This window comes from Bos taurus, chromosome 17, assembly GCF_002263795.3.
Source record: "Bos taurus isolate L1 Dominette 01449 registration number 42190680 breed Hereford chromosome 17, ARS-UCD2.0, whole genome shotgun sequence".
Classification (NCBI taxonomy): Eukaryota; Metazoa; Chordata; class Mammalia; order Artiodactyla; family Bovidae; genus Bos; species Bos taurus.
This window is the reverse complement of record NC_037344.1, coordinates 69,676,984-69,699,932: the sequence shown is the minus strand read 5'-3', so window position 1 is coordinate 69,699,932 and position 22,949 is coordinate 69,676,984. Positions and strand designations below refer to the sequence as shown.

Here is a 22,949-nt window from a genome sequence, read left to right as displayed (position 1 = left end):
GTTGCAGCAAGCCATCCAGGAAGTCTGAGTAGACCGTGTTTCTCAAAGGAGATCCGTGGGGGGCTGACAGGAGCACTACCTGGAATGCATATTAAAAATGGGGTTTCTCGGGCTTCTCTGATGGTCTACAGGTTAAGACTTCAAATTCCCAGTGCAGGGGGCCCCAGTTCAATCCCTCTGGGGAACTAGATCCCACATGCCACAACTAAGAGTTCATACCACAGACTTCCCTGGTGGTGCAGTGGATAAGAATCCGCCTGCCAGTGCCGGGGACACAGGTTCAATTCCCACTCCAGGAAGATTCCACGTGCGGCAGAGCAACTCATCCCATGAGACACAACTGCTGAGCCCATGCTCTAGAGCCTGTGAGCTCTGACTCCATGGGTCACAACTGCTGAACCCCTTGCGACTGGGGCCTGTGCTCTGCGAGAGTGCTAAGTCACTTCAGTCATGTCTGACTCTTTTCAACCCTGTCGATTATAGCCCACCAGGCTCCTTTACCCATGGGATTTTCCAGGCAAGAATACTGGAGTGGGTTGCCATTTCCTCCTAAAAGGGGTCCTGACTCAGGGATCGAGCCCACATCTCTTACATCTCCTGCTTTGGCTGCTGCTACTGCTATGTCGCTTCAGTCGTGTCCGATTCTGTGTGACCCAATGGACGGCAGCCCACCAGGCTCCCCCGTCCCTGGGATTTTCCAGACAAGAACACTGGAGTGGGTTGCCATTTCCTTCTCCAATGCAGGAAAGTGAAAAGTGAAAGTGAAGTCGCTCAGTCATGTCCGACTCTTCTCGACCCCGTGGACTGCAGCCTACCAGGCTCCGTCCATGGGATTTTCCAGGCAAGAGTACTGGAGTGGGGTACCACTGCCCGGGCCTTTTACCACTAGCGCCACCGGGGAAGCCATTGCAATGAGGAGCCCGTGCACTGCAATGAAGAGTAGCCCCTGTGTGCAGCAATGAAGACTCAGGGCAACCAAAAATTTAGGGGAAAAAAAAGTGTCCACACACTGAAACTAAAGACCCCACGTGCCGCAACGAAGCTTGAAGACCCCGGGCACTGCAACTCAGGCCTGGAGCAGCCAAGATAAACAAAAAATTATTTTTTTAAAACAGAAATGTGTACATTTAAAATGGGAGTTCCTGAGCACCACCTGATCATCTCGTCAGAGTCTCGATGGTCCTCCCCTAAGAATTTTAACGTGTTCACCCCAGTGGCCTTCGTGCCCACCTAAGTTACAGAGAAGTGTTTCTGGGTGTGTGTGTGTGTGCGTGTGCATGTGCGTGTGTCTGTGTGTGTACTGTTGCTGTTGTCTAATCCATGCCAGTCAATATTTTACTACCTTAATCAGCTCGTGAAAGACTTCAGTAAACCTGTCCACCTCAGCGGATGAGGCTTCTCCTTCTTGGGCCCTGGGAATCTGAGGGGTAACAGCTTGAATGTGCCCGTGTTTTCCGTTTGTCCTGAGACGAGCGCACCCCACCCCCGCTCAGCCTCTGGGGGTGGCCACGGTTGAAGCCATGGCTCAGTACTTGCAAGCATTCTCCGAGCATTCAGGAGCAGCGCCTCCCACCCACTCAACAAGCCAGAAACCCCCATTTCAGGAAGCCACTCCTCTGAATGAGAAGAGCGCCGAGGGGACCAAGGAGAGACGACTCTCTCTCCAGGCCACGTGCGAGCCGAGGCACAGAGGCAGCAGGCTTTCCAGGGGCTCTCTCCAGAGCCCGAACAGCCCCCTCCCCACTCCCCAGGGATTTATTTTCACCTGGAGGGATCACAGCCAACAGAGACAGCAGGAAAGCCTTCCAGGTCCTACCTTTAGAGGATTTTCATCTTGAAGCTCTAGGACGGCGGCTGCCCAGATGTTCTTTAGGCTCAGCCCCCAGGACCACCGGCCAGCCACCCCCCTGCAGCCCCTGCCTGAACGCCCACCTTGGTTGCTCTAAGGGCAGAATCTGGGTGGCCCGGGGTAATTCCAAGTCCCAGGCTGTGATATCAGAATAGGGCTATGACATCAACGTGGGGGCAGGTCAGCCTGGGGGAGCAGGGCAGGAGAGGGAGCCCCTGAGGGGCTGGATTAGCCACCCCATGGTGGGAGCAAGGCGCGAGATAGGGGGTGTCCGGCAGTGGCTTCACGGCTCACAACCTCCTGGCACCCACTGGGAGGCGGGCCTGAAGATCTGAAAATGATTCACAAATCCTGAAAGGTACGTGGCAAGCCAGCCAAGCGGCTGGCGCTTCGGGAACTGATTCAGGCACCGATTCAGGAGCAAGGAAAGCAAATGAACCGTCTTCTAGCGCCCTCCTGTGTCAAATGAAAGGACATGCTCTGGTTTCTGACTGAGAAAGTCCCAAGTGGGCTGAGCGTCACGTCCCCGCAAGATGCAGCTAAATGCAGGCCGATGAAAGGCGAAAGACGCTTTACATCTGAATAAGAATAAACAAACTGCAGTATGAGTATGCCCCGATCATTGTATGGGACACATTTACACTAAAACATTACTTGTTGTGTGTCTGAAGTTCAAATGAAACTCGGGGGCCTCTATGTGTATTCACGAAAATTTGGCAATCTTATCCAGGGAGATTTTTTAATGCAGGTGCCCTCTGCCCACCCCATTCCCAACACTGCTCTCATTCATTCAGATTTATCACTGCCCAGCGACCTGGGAGTCTGTGTTATTTTAAAGCTGCCAAGGTGACTATTATCAGTAACTACAGCTGACTTCCGTTAAGCATTTGCCAAGCCATGTGCCAGGTTCATATCACCCACTATGTCAGCCCTCACCGCACCTCCAAGGGGGTGGTTCTATGATTAAGCCCATCAGAAAGGTCATACAGCCATGAAGGGAGCCACGGTTTGAACCCAGGCGTACTGGATCCCACTGACTTAGAAATCTTTGAATTGGAAGGATGCTGGGAGGCACACAATCGGCTGGTGGGGGAGCCCCTTGCCAAGTTCAGCATCGCTGCTGACACACTCAAACACCAGAGTGTGGACCCCAAGGAAGAGAGTCATCATGGTAAGGGGGACCCACATTCTAACTAGTGGAGACCAGAACAGAAGGTCGGACTGACAGTCAGTGACCTGCCTTCCACAGGCACTGAGAGGCTCGTGCTGGCGGGACCCCAGCGCAGGGACACTGCAGTGCTATAAAAACAAGGAGGAAGCTTTTCATGCACTCACAGGGAGAAATCCCAAGATCTACTATCGCTAAACAGAAAAAAAAAAAAAAAAACAGCAAAGTGGGGGATTGCACTTTTTAAAAATAAGTACTTATTTGCGGGACTTCCCCTTAGTCCAGTGGTTAAGACTGCCTTCCAATGCAGGAGGTGCGGGTTCAATCTCTACTCAGGGAATTATGATCCCCCAGGTTGCACGGTGCAGCCAAAAAAAATGTACTTATTTGAATATACACACGTAAAGACACACGATCCCGGAAGCTCAGTGGCCCCTGTGTGGCAGAACAGGGTGGTCAGCTGGGCAGAGAGTCAAGGGCAGACTTCACAGCATGCGCCTTTGAAACTGTTGGTTTACGAATCTTGTAAGACATTACACGGTAAAAAAATTAATGCATGAGAGTAAAATATAAAATGTCTTGCTTAGGACTTCTGAGCCAACCTTCCACCTTGGCGAAGGGGGCAGCTCTGGCTAAATGGTTTTCAGTCTCCGAAGCAGACCTCAGAGGAAGTCTGGCCTGAGGCACAAGCCCACCATCCTGGTCTCCCGCCCCGCCTTCTGCCTCTGGAGCTGACCCATCACAGCATCCAAAGCTTCTGCTGAAGCCCAGGAACCAGGGTTGACCCAAGAAAGGCACACCGAGCCCTGCCCACCACACACATCCCCACCCCGAGAACTGCCGGCCACCCCTGCCGTCTAACATCCATCCGGCTGCTGAGGACGCGGAGCTGAGTGGGCAGGGCGAGGTGGGTCTGCCGGTCGGTCACCATCGTCCCCCCAACACTCTCAGCTCCCTCGGCCTCCAGACCCATGACACTGCACGTGCTCCCGCCACGCCGAGCGCTGGCTACCTGAGTGGTTGCTCATCATGCGGACAGCCCTGGCCTTGGCCAGCTCCAGGGCGGTGATCCACTGCTGCCGCTCCACCTCCGAGCCGGCCTTGAGGTGGTAGGTCCTGCCCCCACTGGTCAGCACGATACCGCAAGAGTCCTCCGTGTCGAAGTGCGCGGTGAACAGGTTGATGGTGCCACGGCAGGTGTGGGCCATTTCCCCCTGATTTCTGTGGGATGCGAGAGGAGGGATGGCATGAGGCTCCCAGACTCGGTGGTTCTGGACCAAGGGTCCCCAACCTCCAGGATCTAATGCCTGATGATCCGAGGTGGAGTTGATGGAATAATAATGCCAACAAAGTGCACATAAATGTAACCCACTCGAATCATCCCCAAAAGCATCCCCCGCCTCCAGGTCTGTGGGAAAGCTGTCATCCACGAAACCAGTCCCTGGTGCTGAAGAGGTTGGGGACTGCTGTTCCAGACTGAAGAAGAGACCTCAAGGCCCATCCCTGGAGTCTCAGACCCTTGGAGCTGGCCGCGGCCCTGACGCCAGTGCTAGGAGAGAACGCCTCTCAGGACTGACTGGTAGAGGCTGGGCCTTGGCGGGGGGTGCTCTCAGTGGGGAGAGGGGCTGAGGGAGGAGGGCCCACGTCAGGGCCACGTGCAGGGCATGCTGGCTGTGCTCTGAGCCCTTGCAGACACCGGGAAATGGAGAGGGGAGACAGCCAGGGCCCTGCCAGGCAGCGTAGACTTCTGACTCCACCCCAGGCTCTTTCCACCGAGTCTCAGAACCACAGAGTTGGAGCATGGTGGGAACCCACTGCTAAAACTGCAATTAGAGACCCGGAACCCCAGGGGGTGGACTTGGAGGGCCCCCCCAACCACTTGCCAGAAATGACCTGGGAACTGAGACCTGAAGAGCAAGGAAACCACCGTTCTCTTCTAGCCCCAGGAGATGAGGTCAACGGCTGGGCTGATCCAGTACCCCCAGTGACAAGGGACTACTCTGTGCTGGTTACAAGATCATGGAGCTGACGGTACCAAAGTAAGGGGAACATGCATGTGTATCACTAAGTCCCTCTGCTGTCCCCCTAAACTATCACAGCACTGTTAATTGGCTACACTCCAATATAAAATAAAAAGCTTAAAAAAAAAAAAAGGTAAGGAAAAGCAGAGGTGACTAAGGCCTGGGCCATTTCCAACTGTGATCAGTATCTGAAAACTGAGCTCCAACCACCATGACTGGATCTACTTAACTCACTCCTCAGACACTCACTGGAAATTCAGACACCAGTCCTCCTCCCCACGACAAACCAAAGCTCTGTCCACAGAGGGGGTGGGGACAAGGTCAGCCCGTAGCCCTGCCGGTGCTGGAGTCCCTGTGGCAATTCTGCTGCTCTTCAGCGCTCACTTACTTTCCCTGGCTGCTCATCACCTGTTACTCACTCAACTCTTCTACCAGTTCTAGAGTCAAATGACACAAGACGTTCATCTTTCACTGGAACAGCTGCTGCTGTTTCTGATTCTCTCTTGCTTTGGTTACATTCCTTAGAGAAGATGATGTGCGGCTGACATTGAACGACACTGGGGGTGAGAAGCACCCAACCCAAGCATAGGTGAGATCTGCTGGGTGCTGGCGGAGGCTGCGGTGGACCTAGAATGGCCAGCGGGGGAGGGGAAGAGGATGAACACCGAGAACAGCGTCGGGACCCGCCACAGCACCAGACAGAGGGGCCTGCTCCACAGCCTGCCTGCGCCAGTCTCCCAGGCGACCCCAGCGGGCCACCAGGACAGGACCCTGTCACTGACCGGACTTGCTATGTTCCCTCCCAGGGAATGGGGCGAGGTGTCTTGGAGGACGGTGGTCCCCCTATCACAGTTCAGTTCAGTCACTCAGTCGTGTCAGACTCTTTGTGACCCCATGGACCACAGCACGCCAGGCCTCCCTGTCCATCACCAACTACTGGAGTTTACCCAAACTCATGTCCATCGAGTCGGTGATGCCATCCAACCATCTCATCCTCTGTTGTCCCCTTTTCCTCCTGCCCTCAATCTTTCCCAGCATCAGGGTCTTTTCAAATGAATGAGCTCTTCCCATCAGGTGGCCAAAGTATTGGAGCATCAGTCCTTCCACTGAACACCCAGGACTGATCTCCTTTAGGATGGACTGGCTGGATCTCCTTGCAGTCCAAGGGACTCTCAAGAGTCTTCTCTAACATCACAGTTCGAAAGCATCAATTCTTCGGCGCTCAGCTTTCTTTATAGTCCAACTCTCACATCCATACGTGACTACTGGAAAAACCATAGCCTCGATTAGACGGACCTTTGTTAACAAAGTAATGTCTCTGCTTTTTAATATGCTATCTAGGTTGGTCATAACTTTCCTTCCAAGGAGTAAGCGTCTTTTAATTTCATGGCTGCAATCACCATCTGCAGTGATTTTGGAGCCCAAAAAATAAAGTCATCCACTGTTTCCCCATCTATTTCCTATGAAGTGATGGGACCAGATGCCATGATCTTAGTTTTCTGAATGTTGAGCTTTAAGCCAACTTTTCCACTCTCCTCTTTCACTTTCATCAAGAGGTTCTTTAGTTCTTCTTCACTTTCTGCCATAAGGGTGGTGTCATCTGCATATCTGAGGTTATTGATATTTCTCCCAGCAATCTTGATTCCAGCTTGTGCTCCTTCTAGCCCAGCGTTTCTCATGATGTACTCTGCATAGAAGTTAAATAAGCAGGGTGACTATATGCAGCCTTGACGTACTCCTTTTCCTATTTGGAACCAGTCTGTTGTTCCACGTCCAGTTCTAACTGTTGCTTCCTGACCTGCATATAGGTTTCTCAAGAGGCAGGTCAGGTGGTCTGGTATTCCCATCTCTTTCAGAATTTTCCACAGTTTATTGTGACCCACACAGTCAAAGGCTTTGGCATAGTCAATAAAGCAGAAATAGATGTTTTTCTGGAACTCTCTTGCTTTTTCGGTGATGCAGCAGACGTTGGCAGCTTGGTCCCTATAGAAGCGGGAGGGCTCACGCCATCGGAGGCTCGAGTGGACCAGACTAGCGCAAGGTGTGGAGCGTCCTGGACACAAACCTTGTGCGTTTTCTCCAGTTCCCCTGACTGCCTCCTCCTCTGTCTCTGGGTCAGTGCCTCCTCCTTGTCCAGCTGTCCCTCTGCTTATGGACTTTCGTAAAATGACAGCGGGAATCAGGAAATGGGGGCAAACAGGGCAGATACCACCTCCCCACCCTTTGCTTCTGCGGACTGCTCGGCAGCACGCTTTCTCCTCACATGTGTTCTGCTCGGCGGCACGCTTTCTCCTCACATGTGTTCTGGAGGAGTCTGTGCGCCAGGCCCACTGTGTCTCTGCCGCTCAAGGTGAAGCGACATCCAGCAAAGCAAGCGCACTGCATCATCACTTCTGTCCTTCCACTCCCCAATTCTGCTTCATTGCCCTGTGATTGCACCTCTCAAAGGGTTGACTCTTTAACATTTCTTGCCTTGGACTATGCTTTCTGGGGGATTTTCACAAAAAAATGTCTATGGGCAAGGGAAAAAAAAAAAAGGACAGGCAGCAAGTTTCAACCCAGACATATAGAAAGACAAAAGCTGGGACATCCCTGGTGGTCCAGTGGTTGAGAATCCACCTTGCAATGCATGAGACATGGGTTCCATCCGTGGTCAGGAAACTAAGATCCCACATGTCTCAGAGCAACTAAGCCTGGGTGCCACAACTAGAGAGTCCGTGTGCCACTAGGAAAGATCCCCCATGACGCAATAAAGATCCCAGGTGCTGTGAGTAAGACCCAACGCAGTCAAATAAACGAATGCGTATTTTTAAAAATAAATAAATAATAGGTTAGATAAAAAGATTCCTCTTACCCAAATCCAGGACAACTTGAGCATCAAAATAAATGATAATGATAGATATTAACCCACTGGATAAGCTAGAAATCCATGAATTCACTCTGACATAAATAAGTGAATAGGGAAAAGCTCTTTTTAAAGAGCAACCATCAAAGTTATAACTGAGTCCAGCAAGAATCGCCAAACAGTGTTAAACACCAGTGGGGATGCTAGGTGAGGAACAGTTTTACAGAGCCTCAAGGTGTCTCCCCATAAAAATATTTTCTAATCAGTCATTAAATTAATATTATAAAAGTAACTTCACAGTTGGAAAAACCTGGCAAACACCATCTTAACGAAATGATGGAAGCCACATTTGTTAGCAGTAGGACAAATCAACACGGTGTGCCTCCTGGGACTTCCGTGGTAGTCCAGCGGTTAAGAATCTGAGCTTCCCATGCAGGGGGTCTGGGTTTGATTCCTCGTTGAGGAACTAAGATCCCACATGCCAGAAAGAAACAAAAAAAAACCATGGTGTGCCTCCTGATACGGAGCACTGTGAAAGACAAGTATGCGTCCTATGGTGTTCCTGCCGCAAATGCAGGACTGCTTCTAAACATAAGGGAACTCCAGGCAATCCCATACTGAGGCATATTCTACAAAGTAACCGGCCTGAATTTCTCAAAAACTCTCAGGACACCAAAGACAAGGGAAAACGGAAAACTGTTCCAGACCGAAACGAAAGTGACAAGACAGGACAACCAAATGCAATCTATGGTCGGGAGTGGATCTCCTTGAAGGGACGTGATTGGGACAACTGGCAAATACAGACGGGGTCCACGGGTTGGATGGGAGCGCCGTGTCAGTGGTTACACTCTGCGTATGTCAGAGAACGTTCCAGCTTAAGGAATGCACGCTGATGTGTTATGTGACCACAGGCCTCGCATCTGATACTTGTTCTTAAAGAGTTAAAAAAAAAGAATACAAATATATTGCTGTGCTAAGTGGCTTCAGTCGTGTCCAACTCTGTGACCCTATGGACTATAACCCACCAGGCTCCTCTGTCCATGGGATTTTCCAGGCAAGAATACTGGTGTGACAAGAATACTGCCATTTCCTTTAGAGACTGATAACGTAGATGACGTATATTAACAGTTTGGGGAGGGACCTCCCTGGTGATCCAGGGACAGGGATGCTGTGCTCCCAATGCAGGGCGCCGGGCTTTGATCCCTGCTTAGGGAGCTGGAGCCCTGATGCCATAACTAAGATCCAAGACCCTGTGCGCTACCCCTGGGACTGAAAGTGAAAGTGCTAGCTGCTCAGTCAGGCCCGACTCTTTATCACCCATGGACTGTGGCCCCGCTGGGTTCCTCTGTCCATGAGACCCTCCCTGGAGTGGGCTGCCATTCCCTTCTCCAGGGGATCTTCCCAACCCAGGGATCCCATCCGAGTCTCCCACACTGCAGGTGGATTCTTTACCATCTGAAGCATGGTTGCTGCTGGGACTAGGGGCAGCCAAATAAATGAATATAAATATTAAGAAAAATAATTGAGGGATCTGAGAGGTGGGCATTCTTGGTACTATTCTTGTAATTTTTGAAATTATTTCAAAACAAAAAGTTTATTTTAAAAAATCTGAGAAGTAGCAACAGTTATACTGAATGGACTCTATTTGGATTTCTGGAAACTGTAAAAAAAATTTGTAATCAATGGGGAAAATTTATTATAGGATTATATGAAATCATGTGTGTGAACCTTGTGAAAATTATAAAGAACCATTGAATTTAAAGAAATTTTCATTCAATATATATCCATTGAGCACCTACACATTTTTAATTTTTAAAAAAATCAATGGGGAAATTTTAATATTTACTGGATATTTGATAATATTAAGGAATTATTGTTAAATTTTTAGGCATTTTAATGCCATTTAGATGAATTTTTAAGAAACCTTCATCTCTAAAGAGATACATAATATTTACAAATATTCACTATTATTAAAATTATTTTTTAACGTAATTCTTGGCATTAAGTAAAAGATGTCTGGGACTTACTTCAAATTTAAAAAGAATTTTTTTATGTGGACCATTTTTAAAAGTCTTTATTGAATTTGTTACAATACTGCTTCTGTGCTTTATGTTCTGGTTTGGGGGCAGTGAGGCATGAGCGATCTTAGCTCCCCTACCAGGGATCGAACCCGCAGTCCCTGTGCTGGAAGGCCAGGTCCCACCCACTGGACTACCAGGGAAGTCTCCACAGGACTGACTTCACATCAGGGGAGGGCAGGGAGGCCTTATGGTGAGACTTGCTGACACCAGGTGATGGGTATCAGCTACTTTTATGTGTTTGAAAATTTCCATAGTAAATAAAATCCATTTAAAATCTGTCACATTTTAAGTTCGTCCCTCCTGTGTATGCTGATGGCCAACAGCAGCGCTGAAGGACTCTGGGGACAGGTCCCTGTGAGCCAGCCCAGGAATGGGGCTGCGTGCGCAAGTGTCTCTGGAGCGAGATGACGGGTCCCTAGGGCACAGGACAGGATCTATTTTGAGCTCAGTCATGAGCCTACACAGAACAATTCAGGGTACTTGAACAGATTTAATTTTTTAAATCATCACACAATCCATGGAGCTGCAGTCACGATCTACAGCATCCTAGATTCTTCCTTTAACAAGCGATCTCTGAGCTTAAAAATTCAGCAGCACTAACATAACCCCCTCCCCAAATGCCACATCAAGCAAGGGAAAGTGAAAGTCGTGTCCGACTCTTTGCAACGCCGTGGACTGTACAGTCCAGGGAATTCCCCAGGCCAGAATACTGGAGTGGGTAGCCGTTCCCTTCTCCAGGGGATCTTCCCAACCCAGGGATCAAACCCAGGTCTCCAACATTGCAGGCAGATTCTTTATCAGCTGAGCCACAAGGGAAGCCCACATCAAGCAAAGGAAGCTCTAAAAAGAAAATCAGTTCCCAAGACAAGAGGAAGATTAAAATGTCACTTAAGAAGAAATCAGAATTTAACACACTATGACAAATCTTGACAGCGTATTAAAAAGCAGAGGTACCATTTTGCCAACAAAGGTCCGTATCATCAAAGCTGTGGTTTTTCCAGGAGTCATGTATGGATGTGAGAGTTGGACCTTAAAGAGGGCTAAGTGCTGAAGAATTGATGCTTTTGAACTGTGATGTTGAAGAAGACTCTTGAGAGTCCCTTGGACAGCAAAGAGATCAAACCAGTCCATCCTAAAGGAAATCAGTCCTGAATATTCACTGAAGGACTGATGATGAAGCTGAAGCTCCAGTACTTTGGCCACCTGATTCGAAGAGCGGACTCATTGGAAAAGACCCTGATGCTGGGAAAGACTGAGGGCAGGAGAAGGGGGTGAAAGGATGAGTTGATTGGATGGCATCACCGACTCAATGGTCGTAAGTCTGAGCAAACTCCAGGCGATAGTGAAGGACAGGGAAGCCTGGCGTGCTGCAGTCTATGGGGTCACAAGTCGGACGTGACTGAGCAACTCAATGACAACAGCAAAGGACAATTACAAATTTAAATGTAGATCATGAGTTTACTGATGGTGAGACGTGTAATTTATTCAAGAATTCTTCTTCCCTTCATGGCCTCTGGTATTATAGGCACTGACATTAATATTACATGAAATAATCTTACATAAAAGTTGACTCCTACCCAGCTTCGATGGAAGCAGAAACAGCAGCTCAATTCCTGTCAAGCCATGACAGCAGCCTGCAAAATCAAAGTTCCCACACCATCGTCATGGACTCCCGAACAGAGGCTGAGTTCAAAACCACCTTCACCCCCGTGCACGTTCATTCTTTCCTTCAGTCAACATGGCAGGCCAGGCCCCGGGGTCTGGTCGGTGAGTAAGACAGAGGCAGTTAGGGTCTCTGTGGGACGGTCTCTCTCTCCCGGGCCCCCACAGCATCCAGCAAGGGTGTGTGGCCTTCTGGGACTCCTTGGGCAGTCCAGTAGCTAAGACCTCACACTCCCAATGCAGAGGGCCTGGGTTTGATCCTTGGTCAGGGAACTAGATCCTTCCCACAGGCCACAACTTAGAGTTCAAATGTCTCAGCTAAAGACCCCACGTGCCGCAATGAAGACGAAAGATCCCGTGTGCTGCAATGAAGACCTGCAATGGCCAAATCAATAAAGATTCAAAGAAAAAAAGAAAAGAGCACGTGGCCTTCTGTCCCTCCCCCAGCATGTGGACTGAGCGAGGGAAGGGTACCGTCAGCAAAGAGGGGTCTCCCCACGACACAGTTCTTCAGCTCCAGAAGGATAGTCCACAGCGTGGCTACCCCCGAGAGAGACCTCAGTTATGTTTCTTCATCCTCTGGCAAATCCAGCCCGCCCTCCTTGACCGGACCAGTTAAACAGGAGTGTGGGGTTACACAGGAGGCTCTCACTCGTTAAGCATTCGCTGCCCGCAAAACTCTTCCATTCAGAACATCCCCGTCACTTATGAAAGAGCTTACCAAGTGTTTCTTCCTGCGTGCTCACTCCAGGATCACTCCTCCTGGGGAAAGCCAGCAGCCATGCTGTGAGGACACTTCGGACAGGCCCACGGAGCCAGGAGCGGAGGCCTCCTGTCCACGGCCAGCGCCACTTGGTCCCGGCGGGTGGAGGGAGTGGCCTTGGACGTGCATCCTCCAGCCCCGGTCGAGCCTTCAGGTGAGTGTCGCCCTCATGAGACCATCCCCAGCCACGGCTCCTCCAGCTAGCCACCTGCTCATGAACTCCTGACCCATGGAAACAGTGAGGTGCTTATTATTGTTTTCTGCCACTGAAGGTTGTGCGACCGTCGTGGAACAATAGAGAAAACACAGGATGCTAAGTCAGTCTCTCTGAGGATGAACAGTGGGGCCACACGGACAGGGTAAGTCCAGCAATTGCAGGGCAGAGAATCACCCCCAGCGAGGACAGGTGCTGTCTGGAAACCCATCTCGGATCAATGGAAGAAGGACGCTCTAACAGAATTATCTAAGGAAGCCCAGCTTATCTTGGGAGATGAAGGTTTATTCTCTGTCACCTGAGAGATTTGCTCAAGGCTGGTGCTGAGGGGGCAGAAATGCTACCGGAAGAAATCAGTGTATACGCGCTACCAAGTGTAAAACAGACAGCTAGTGGGAACTTGCTGTAGAGCACAGGGAGCTCAACTCGATGCTCTGCGATGACCTAGAGGCTGGGACGGGGGTTGGAGTTCGAGAGGGAGGCGATGTATGCGTACTTAAGAGCTGGTTCACTTTGTCGTACAGCAGAAACGAACGCAACGTTGTAAGGCAACCATACGCCAATAAAAAATGATAAATGAAAAATAAAGAAGTCAACGAACAGACAGATGGTTGGACAAGGTGACCTTTGCCTTCCTTTTCTACCTAGACATTCTCCCCCCACCAGCTTCCCAGGCCCCAGTGGCAGGTCTGTGCAGTGCGTGGCCGGCTAAGTTACTCAACGCTGATCTAACGTGCGATGGGCCTTGTGGGAGGAAACATGACCTAGGGTCCTGGCCTTCAGCAGCTGCACATGCAGAGATGACACAATGCCACCGCCTACAAACTAGGACTGCAGTGGGAGGGGGAACTGGTGGGCTGCAGGCAACAGCAGGTCGTGAAGCTGACTCCGGTGGGAGAGGAGGCACCACGGGAGTCTGTTCAGAGGCCGAGAATGTTGTAATCCCATGTACAGGAGGCACAGACTCGGTAAACCGACAGGCAAAATAAAGTCAAGTTTAGGACAACTGCGGGAGTCAGATGAAGAAACTCGCTCTGTGCCTGCATCTGGCAAAATAATTTAATTTTCTAAAAGCGGAAAATTCAGGGGCAGTGCCTGCCTTGTCCCCACCCAGCCTGCTCACAAGTCTCCCCAGACTGGGACCTGGAAACGCCATTAGCTCTATTCCCATGCTCCCCTGGGCTCAGGGCAGGGGCCTCCGCTGCCCCCAGACCAAATCCAATATCAACAGTAGGAGTAAAGGGAGACGAGCACCTGGATGCCGCAGCTGCAGCCCCAGAGAGCTCCCACAGGTCTGTGCAGGAGCAGGGAGGCCAGAGGACACGGGATGCCCAGCAGAAGCATCCATCGGTCCTCCTCTACCAGCTCAGCCACCAGCTCCTGGCTGCCTGGACTCTGACCTCCAAGCCACTGAGTCAACAGACCTGCGACCCTCAACGTGCCAAGCTCAGTGCCAGGCATAAATCATCTCTGATAGCTCATCTCCCTTTCTTCCAGTTGGTTGAACTATCAAGTTCTCAGGAGGCTGGGGCTGGAAGGAACCCCGGAGCTCACCCTGCAAATGAAGAGTGTGATAGCTGAAAGGGAGGTTGGAGGTTGGGATAAACTGAAGCTTTTTTCCCTCCCCGCCAATTCTTAAAATCCTCCTTGAATTACACTTACATGCCCATGTCCTTTGCCACAGGGCTTTGCAGGATCACACACTGGAGTGGGAAGTGGGTGAATTCCCACCCCACCGACACTGGGTGGGGTTATGTGCTTGGACTCGGCCAGTGGGGTGTGGACAGGAATGTGGGTGCATGGCTCCCCCAGCCCACAGGGCAGAGGGGGGAGCAGAGTGTCTCTTGCTGAGGCAGAGCTGGGGAGATACGCAAACAAAAATAACTGCCTCCCTTGCTTTATTTTTTTAATGTTTTTTAAATTAATTTTTATTTATTTGGCTGCACCAGGTCTTAGCTGCAGCATGTGGGATCTAGTTCCCTGACCAGGGATGGAGCTCAGGCCCCTTGTATTGGGAGTGCCGAGTCTTAGCCACTGGACCACCAGGGAAGTCCCGACCCCCTCCTTGCTTTAAGCCTCTGGGTTTGGGGGTGGTCTGCTTTGGGGCTGCCTGATCCAGGAGGAAAGTGAGCTGAGGACCCAGCTCTAACTCCTTCTCCTGTCAGGACAGTCAGAGCCTGCTGTTACCAGAGTGTGACTGTGGAGGACGAGGTCAGATGACCCTGGAGAGGCAGAGCTGAGGCTGGTCCTGTGGGTGAACAGGCTGCACGCGTACAGGAAGAAGGGAAGGTGGAGAAGGAGGCTCCATTGTGGAAAAGCAGGCGCCTGTCAGCAGCCTCTGTGGGCAACCTCAGCATCTGCTCCTGATCTCCGCCCGCCTCCTCTTAGGCTACTGCAAACACTCTGTGTGAGTAGAGGGCTCTGCAGCTGGTCACAGCGGTCTCGAGAAGGGAGACACGACCAAAGAGGTCCATCTTCCTGGACTTCGCTTCCCACGGTCCCTGGGGACAGAGCCACAGCTAGACCCTGAGGATGACAGGCTGGCACGTTCGGTGAGTGACCACGTTTTCCAAAAGGGTTTGGTTTCCACCTTTGCATATGTGGTCAAGTGATCTTTGACAGGGTGCCGAGACCACTCAATGGGGACAGGACAGTTCTCTTCAACAAATTTGCTGTCATGTGCAGGCTTAGTCGTGTCCAACTATTTGTGTGACCCCACGGACTGTAGCCCGCCAGGCTCCTCTGTCCATGGGATTCTCCAGGCAAGAATACTGGAGGGGGTTGCCATTTCCTCCTCCAGGAAATCTTTCCGACCTAGGGATGGAGCCTGCATCTCCTGCGGCTCCTGCCTTGCAGGGTGGATTCATTACCACCGAGCCACCTGGGAAGCCCGCTTCAACTAATGGTGCTGGAAAAACTGGATACTGTATCCACACGCAAATAAGTGAGATTGGACCCTTAACTTACACATACACAAAAATGAACTCAAACTGGCTTAAGGATCTAAGACAACTCTGGGTCCAGCGATCAAAGCAGTGCTGCTGAAAACGCAGTCTCCGGATCAGAGGTCTGGTCCGTGCCTGTCTGCCCTGCTCTCTTGGGATGCTCCCTCTGAGGGAAACCAGCCCCAAGGGAAGCAGCCTATCTGCTCTGAAGCCACTGTGCTACAGCCCAAACCAGCCGTGTGGACAGCACAAGGAGGAGCTCTGAGACCCTGTGGACGGAGAGAGAGGCTCGGCCAGCCTCCAGATGCTCCAGAACCTGCCATCCCAACCCCAGCCACCAGCTGACTGCAGCCCCACTCGAGGGCCTGTGCCAGAACTGTCCAACCAAGCCCTTTCTGAATTCCCACCCAACAGAAAACTGTGGGCAATAATAAAAGCATTGTTGTTTTAAGCCTCAGAGTTCCGCGGCAGTGGATAGCGGGTAAGCCTAGTGCACTAGGCAGCTGACCTTGCCAATGGTTTCAGTGTTTAGCAAAGACCTGATAACAAAACGTCCTGCTTAAAAAGGGGGGAGGGGCCTGCTGTGGGGTCTCATGCAGGGACTGACCCTGAAGACGGGCGAGGCAGGGTATCTCCTGAATGAAGGGAACTGGTGGGAACCGAGAGGGGACAAAGGACCCCCACTATCTCTTCATGGGGGAGGCTGCCCACCCGCAGGTCTCCCAAGTGGGACCCAGAAGTATCTACACCAGGGGGATCTGGAGGGACGGCTTGTTTGGGTGGGAGACACAGCTTCTAACACTAAGAGGACAGGCTCTGGTGGTGAAATTCCAGAAAGTGTGGGGTTCAGATCTTAGCTCAGCCACCCACTAAGCGACACCAACTCAGTGGAACAAACCCTGGCTTTCTCAGTTGTTACCAGGACATGATGACAACCTTTCCCCCTGGGTTTGTCATCCAATGGGATGATACAGGCATAAGCACCTTATACGCCACTAGTGACAGTCACTCAGGCGTGCCCAGCTCTCCGCGACCCCACGGACTATACAGTCCATGGGATTCTCCAGGCCAAAATACTGGAGTGGGTAGCCTTTCCCTTCTCCAGGGGATCTTCCCAACCCAGGGATCGAACCCAGGTCTCCCACACTGCAGGCAGATTCTTTACCAGCTGAGCCACAGGGAAGCCCTATACACCTCTAGTCACTGTTCAAATATAGTCATTAGTGGAATCTAAGATAGAACAGGGTAAAATACAGGGTACTGTCTCCATCACAATTTTTGTGTCATGCGTTGAAGATTTCCTTGATGACTCAAAAACCTTAAATACAGCTAGAACAGCCTCTGCCCAGCTCACGAAGACATCGGGCAAACAGAACATTGAGGTTTGTACCTCTGCCTCCGTTCCTTTTAAAGATTCCTGCAAGTCAAAGCAGGCTGGTGTCGAGGCCGTTTCCTGTTTTCACATGATTCATCCGAGCACCTGCCAGCCTCCCCGTTGGAGTATAGTCAGAAATGGCCGACTCCAGGGCTGAGCCAAGACAAGAGCAAGAAGAGCCTGGAACATCTTTCCAAGCCGGACACGGGATGCTATCAGCACCATCAGGGTCCTTTCCAGAGGACTCCGGAACCAACCGAAGAGGCTGCACTAGGCAAAGAGAAGGCCAGATGAGATGAGTATCAGTAAGGACTACGCAGCAGCGGGTGGACACGGCATTTATTCTGCCTTTCCTGTGTGAACTGTATCCTTGAGTAACCCAAGTAGATGAGGGTAAATTTCTCTTTATAGAAGTATTCCTGCAAATAAGTGAGGAAGAATGATAGAATTAGGCTAATCTAAGACTGACTGCTACCACCCGCTAACGTCAAAGACCAAGTTACCAGACATCACGAGCTCCTGATGAACACGTCACCACCTGATCAAGTTTCCAGCTCCATCCGCCAAGCTAGGGAACCACAGAGGACATAGGAACATGTTAACCTACACCAAGAGGAGGCAACCAGCAAAACTAGAGAGACATCCTTTTTTTCTAACTTTTAAGAAATTGATTAATATATTTGGCTGCATCAGGTCTTGGTTACAGCACTCTGGATACTCGCTGTGGCGCGCAGGCTTCTCTCTAGTTGTGGTGAGCGGGCTTCAGAGCACATGGGCTCAGTTTCCCAGTGGCTTGTGGGGATCTTAGTTCCCCGAACAGGGATCAAACCCACATCCCCTGCATTGGAAGGCAGATTCTTAACCACTGGACCACCAGGGAAGTCCCACAGACATTCTATAGGCAGACCTTATTTAGGTCCTGATACAAATGCATCAAAAAAACACTTAGGAAAAAAACTTTATGGCATTTGAGACCACTGAAACTTTGAACACTGACTTGATATTTGATGATAATAAGGAATTATTGCTAATTTTAGTTGTAACAATGGTGCTGTGGATATGTTTTTTAAAAATCCTTATCCTTTAAAGATACTGAAATATTTACAGGTGATGTATGATATTTGAAGTTCACTTCAAAATGATGTGGGGTAAGGGCACTCAGATGAAATAAGATTGGCCGGGAAGTTAATAATTGTTGAAACTGGAGAAATGGATGAATACAGGTCCATTTTACTCTTGTCTACTCTTACAGATGTTTTAAATTCTCTATAACAAAGAGTTTTAAATGTAAATGAATACAATGAGATCTCAAATTCATCACATATCCTTGTCTTAGGATAAGCCTCTGAATAGGAGCTGAGAAGCTGGGTCATGTGTAGCTTCTGTGGAAAAAAAAAAAAAATTTTTTTTTTCCACTGGCATTTGGGAATCTACAAGACACCATGCCCAGCACCCCAGGGGACACCATAGAGAGAAGACACAGCCCCACGCTCTGGCAGGGAGGAGACGGGCCAACAGCCAGCTAACAGGAGTACACAGCCAAATGACACCACGCAAAAGGGCCGTCAGAGGAACGATGGTTCTGCCAGCCCCACTCATTGCAGGGGGATCCAGGCAGGTTCAGGCTTCGATGACCTGGAATTCGGCTGCCTGGCTAGGCTACCTACAGCAGTGGGCAGGGTTGCTCTTGCTGGGAGGTGGTAGGTGCAGGGATCTGAAGGGAAGAGTGAAAGGCATGAGGCTGGCAGAAGGAGAATAAGGTCGGCTGGGCAGAAGAAGACTTGAAGACAGAGAAGGAGGGTGGAGGGAGCTGACTGGGAAGGGCAGTGAGCACTGAGTCCAGGGAAGCCACAAACTGTAAGTTATATTTAGGGAGACAACACCTACTGCCGCTTCAGAGGACAACACAGCCCGGCTCCGAGCCAGCTCAGCAAGGCCATCTGCCCTCTTTTTGGTTTAGGCAATGGCCCAGCAACGCAGATCAAAAGGTGCGCATCAAGGTCATTAAACCGGCATCCGACGCACAGAGCTGTGACTGAACAGGTGACAAGTGGCCAAGAGGGGTGAAGCTAAGTGATCGGAACTCTAAGAACTTTTAAAAGCGGAAACACGAGGGAAAAGAGTCGCTCGTAAAAGAAGAAAAGCACACAGTACCCAGCGTGACCGTGAGACTCGCTGACAGTTTGCTTCGTGTGTGCAATTACCAAGGGAACCTCTTAAAGCCACGTCCGTGTGGGGACACCTGGTGTGTGACTCAACACACACTAAGCTGCCAATATCAACTTTAGTTCAGGGCATCGCTCATCATCTCCTCTCCGCATGTCACCATCCAGAGTCGTCGTCCAGGAAACAGGCCCATTTCCTCCATATTTTGTTCCCTCCTGGGATAAACAGATATTGATCTTGGTTTAAGGAACCTCACATCCTTTTCACAAGCCTGTCTTCTTTATTGACATCTTTTGCCAACTGCATCCCAGAAGACTACAGGAGGTGTGAAAGCCATAGGCTTGAGTAGCCAGCCCCCTGGGAAGCCCCACAGCACTTTGCCTGAACCCGCGGGCCTCTCACTGACTGGCCAGGACGGATGCAGAGGCTGGCCAGGAACTTAATTACTGCTGAAACTGGAGACTGGGCCCCTCCTCCTCCACCCGTGGTTCCACGATGCGCACGTGCTTGTCTCCCACGCTGCCTGTACATTGTTGGCCCTCGATAAGTGATACAACCAAAGCTGCAGTACGTTCGCTGTCACCATGTTCCAGACTGCGTGCTGGCTCTGATCCTGGATTAACAGACCCTCCCTGAAGAAGGTACAAGGCTTTGCAGCAGCTGAAGAACTCACACCAGACATCTCACCAAAGGTGTAAAAGGGAAGGTCCTGTAGAGGAAGGAGGTCCATGTGGCGAGTGCACCCTCGTCCTGGGCAAACCCAAGTCAGGCAAACCCAAGCCTGACAAATCCAAGAAGGGACTTGGGGAAGGTCTAGTCAGAAAAGTGCCTGAGATGAGACGTCCCTGGTTGTCCAGTGGTTAGGATGCTGTGCTCCCAGTGCAGGGAGCCCAGGTTCGATCCCTGGTTGGGGAACTAAGATCCCACATGACACACGCAGCCTCCCCTGCCAAAAGATTTTTTTAATTAAAAAAAAAAAAGGAAGATGCCAAACTTGGCCACAGTGTCCCTTTGGCACAAAGCTGTCTGCAGAGGTGCCCACACAGCAACCCTATAAACTCCCAAAGGAGAAAGATGTGGTCCTTAGGTCGGTCTGGGGCCATTATGGATATTTCAAATGTGAGAAACCCACAGTAGGCGACTGCTAACACAGGGGATGGGACTGTTGAAAGAGATTCCTGGAGAGGACAGGGAAATATAGGGCCCTTGGGGCGGGCAGGTGGTGCCACACCAGGGCCCCCGTCCAGGGCAGAAGCTGGAGGCTGGGACACCAGCTCAGCTCAGCCATGACGCGGCACCAGCAATGGGAGGAGGGGTGGACGCGGGGAAGGAGACAGGCAGGGCTTGGCTGTTCCATCTGATGTAGGGTGAGGGCGGCAGGAAGCAGTGTGACTTGGGTTTCCAACTATCAAAGAAAGGAAGGTCAGGAGGAGGAGCAGGTTGTGTGGGGAAATTATAATTTGTGGACTACACCTCACTAAAAGATGCCTTCTCCTTGCAAGGAAAGCTATGACAAACCTAGACAACATATTAAAAAGCAGACATCACTTTGCCCACAAAGGTTGTATGGTCAAAGCTATGGCTTTCCCATAGTCATGTACAGATGTGAGTGTCAGACTGTAAAGAAGGCTTGAGCATTAAATAATTGATGCTTTTCAAATTGTGGTGCTGGAGAAGACTCTTGAGAGTCCCATGGACTGCAAGATCAAACCAGTCAATCCTAAAGGAAATCAACCCTGAACATTCACTGGAAGGACTGTAACTGAAGCTGAAAATCCAGCTGAAGCTGGCTACCTGATATGAAGAGCCGACCCGCTAGAAAAGATCCTGGTGCTAGGAAAGTTGAAGGCAACAGGGGAAGGGAGCAGGAGAGGATGAGATGGTTAGACAGCATCACCAACTCAATGGACATGAATCTGAGCAAACTCCGGGAGACAGTGGAGGACAGAGGAGCCTGGTGTGCTGAAGTCCATAGGGTCCCAACGTGTAGGACATGACTTAGCAACTGAACAACAAGACCTTGCTAAGAACACTGATGTGCCGTGTCTCCTCCAAAACATACTGCCAGTCCTCTTGGAGGCTCTTTGCAACACCTTCGTGCTAAACATTAAAGAAATGTGTACACATTTTCAACCATGCATTCCTTCCCAGCTTCCTTATGGTCTCATTATATAAAATACTGGATGATATTTCAAATTAAAGCTGAATCCAATATTAAGGCCACCTTCTGGGGTGGATAACCTAGTGGCTTAACCTGAAGACTTGTACTTTCAACTTCATGTTTTCAGGGACATTTTGCAACTGGATGGTCTTTTCTAGCTCCATCCTTTAAGCATCACCTAAACTGACATCATGGAGAAGGCAATGGCAACCCACTCCAGTATTCTTGCCTGGAGAATCCCATGGACAGGGGAGCCTAGCAGGCTACAGTCCATGGGTCACAAGAGTCGGACACAACTTGGTGACTAAACCACCACCAAACTGACATCAAAAGACTGTCTCAGGGGATTAAGATAAGACTACACTTTCACTGCGCAGTCACATATAAGACTCTGCTTTCTTTGATGAGGACAAGAGTTCAATCCCTGATCAGGGAACTAAGAGCCCACAAAACTTGCAGTGCTGCAAAAAAAAAAAAAAAAAAAAAGGAGTCATAGCCACAAAAATGAATGGGCGTGACTGTGTCCCAATAAAACTTTATTTAAAAAAAAACACTAGGCCTCCCTGATGGCTCAGTGGTAAAGAATCTGCCTGCCAATGCAAGAGACAGGGGTTAGATCCCTGATGCCAGAAGATCCCACACGTTGATGAGCAACTAAGCCCGTGCACCACAACCACTGAGCCCGTGCCCTAGAGCCCACGGTCTGCAACGAGAAGCCTCCGCAATGAGAGCCTGCGCGCTGCAGCTGCAGAGCAGCACCCGCTCACCACAAGGGCAGAAAAAGCACATGCAGCAACAAGGGCCCAGCACAGCCAAACAAATAGACAATAAAACTATATACACAGAGGAAAAATACTGTCTCCAGGAGAGCTTGCCTCTGAGAGTTGGCCTCACTGGAGGAGTACTCGATCCATCCTACAGGCAAAAACGTCTTGGCCTCCACCCTAAAGTGGGCCCGATTCACCCTGTGTTCAGTGGGCTTCCTCAGCTGGAGGACTTGGAAAACTTACTTTCAACTGACTGAAGCCTGCTTTCTTATAGACCAGACTAATTTCCTTGGTCCCTTTCTCGATAACTGGCTTCGCCATTCCTACCCACAGATTAGCCTGAACAATAATAAATTGAAACCTTTTGGGTGGACTTCCCTGGTGGTCCTGTGGTTAAGAACTGGCCTTGCAATGCAGGGAATGCGGAATCAATCCCTGGTTTGAGCAACCAAGTCCACTCACCACAACGACTGAGTCCACGCGCTCTGGAGACCATGTGCTACAACCAGGAAGACCGTGCACCAGTGAAAAATCCCACGATGCAACGAAGATCCTGAGTGCCACAACCAAGGCCCGATGCAGCCAAACAAATATTTTTTTAAAGTTTTCGTTTCATGATTTGCTTGAAATCATTTCCTGGGAAGCAAATGTCATTTCTAATGTCACTGAGCAGGCAACCTGTACAGAACAAACAGACTTTTGTTTAATCAAATCAACTGTGTCATTAACGTGGATAAAGCTTATGTGTCAAACACTCTCACCATAAGGATTGTTGAGGCTAATACTTTTTTTTAAAGATTTCTTTTTTTTTCCATTTATTTTTTTAAATTTATTTTAATTGGAGGCCAATTACTTTACAATATTGTGGTGGGTTTTGCCATACACTGACATGAATCAGCCATGGGTGTACATGTGTTCCCATCCTGACCCTC

The 22,949-nt window shown here is 50.2% G+C and overlaps 1 protein-coding gene and 1 long non-coding RNA gene across 5 annotated transcripts in view; one reads left to right on the top strand and one right to left on the bottom strand.

The window, feature by feature from the left end:
• OSBP2 (oxysterol binding protein 2) overlaps positions 1–22,949 on the bottom strand; it is a 153,615-nt gene that overhangs the window by 93,556 nt on the left and 37,110 nt on the right. Inside the window, exon 1 of one of the 3 annotated variants that reach the window (XM_024977146.2) lies at positions 1,817–1,951. The exons of the other annotated variants lie outside the window; for them this stretch is intronic. The gene's annotated coding sequence lies outside the window, so the exon portion shown is untranslated. Of the gene's footprint in view, positions 1–1,816; positions 1,952–22,949 lie in introns of those variants that run through there. 3 annotated transcript variants of the gene reach the window in all.
• On the top strand, positions 2,035–5,903 carry LOC112442059 (uncharacterized). Of its 2 annotated transcripts, none has more exons than XR_003030087.2 (5): positions 2,035–2,207; positions 3,605–3,924; positions 4,424–4,596; positions 4,958–5,056; positions 5,564–5,903. It is a non-coding gene; the product is annotated as an uncharacterized lncRNA (long non-coding RNA). The 2 variants fall into 2 exon arrangements; XR_009491118.1 differs by having other exon boundaries at positions 3,605–4,126.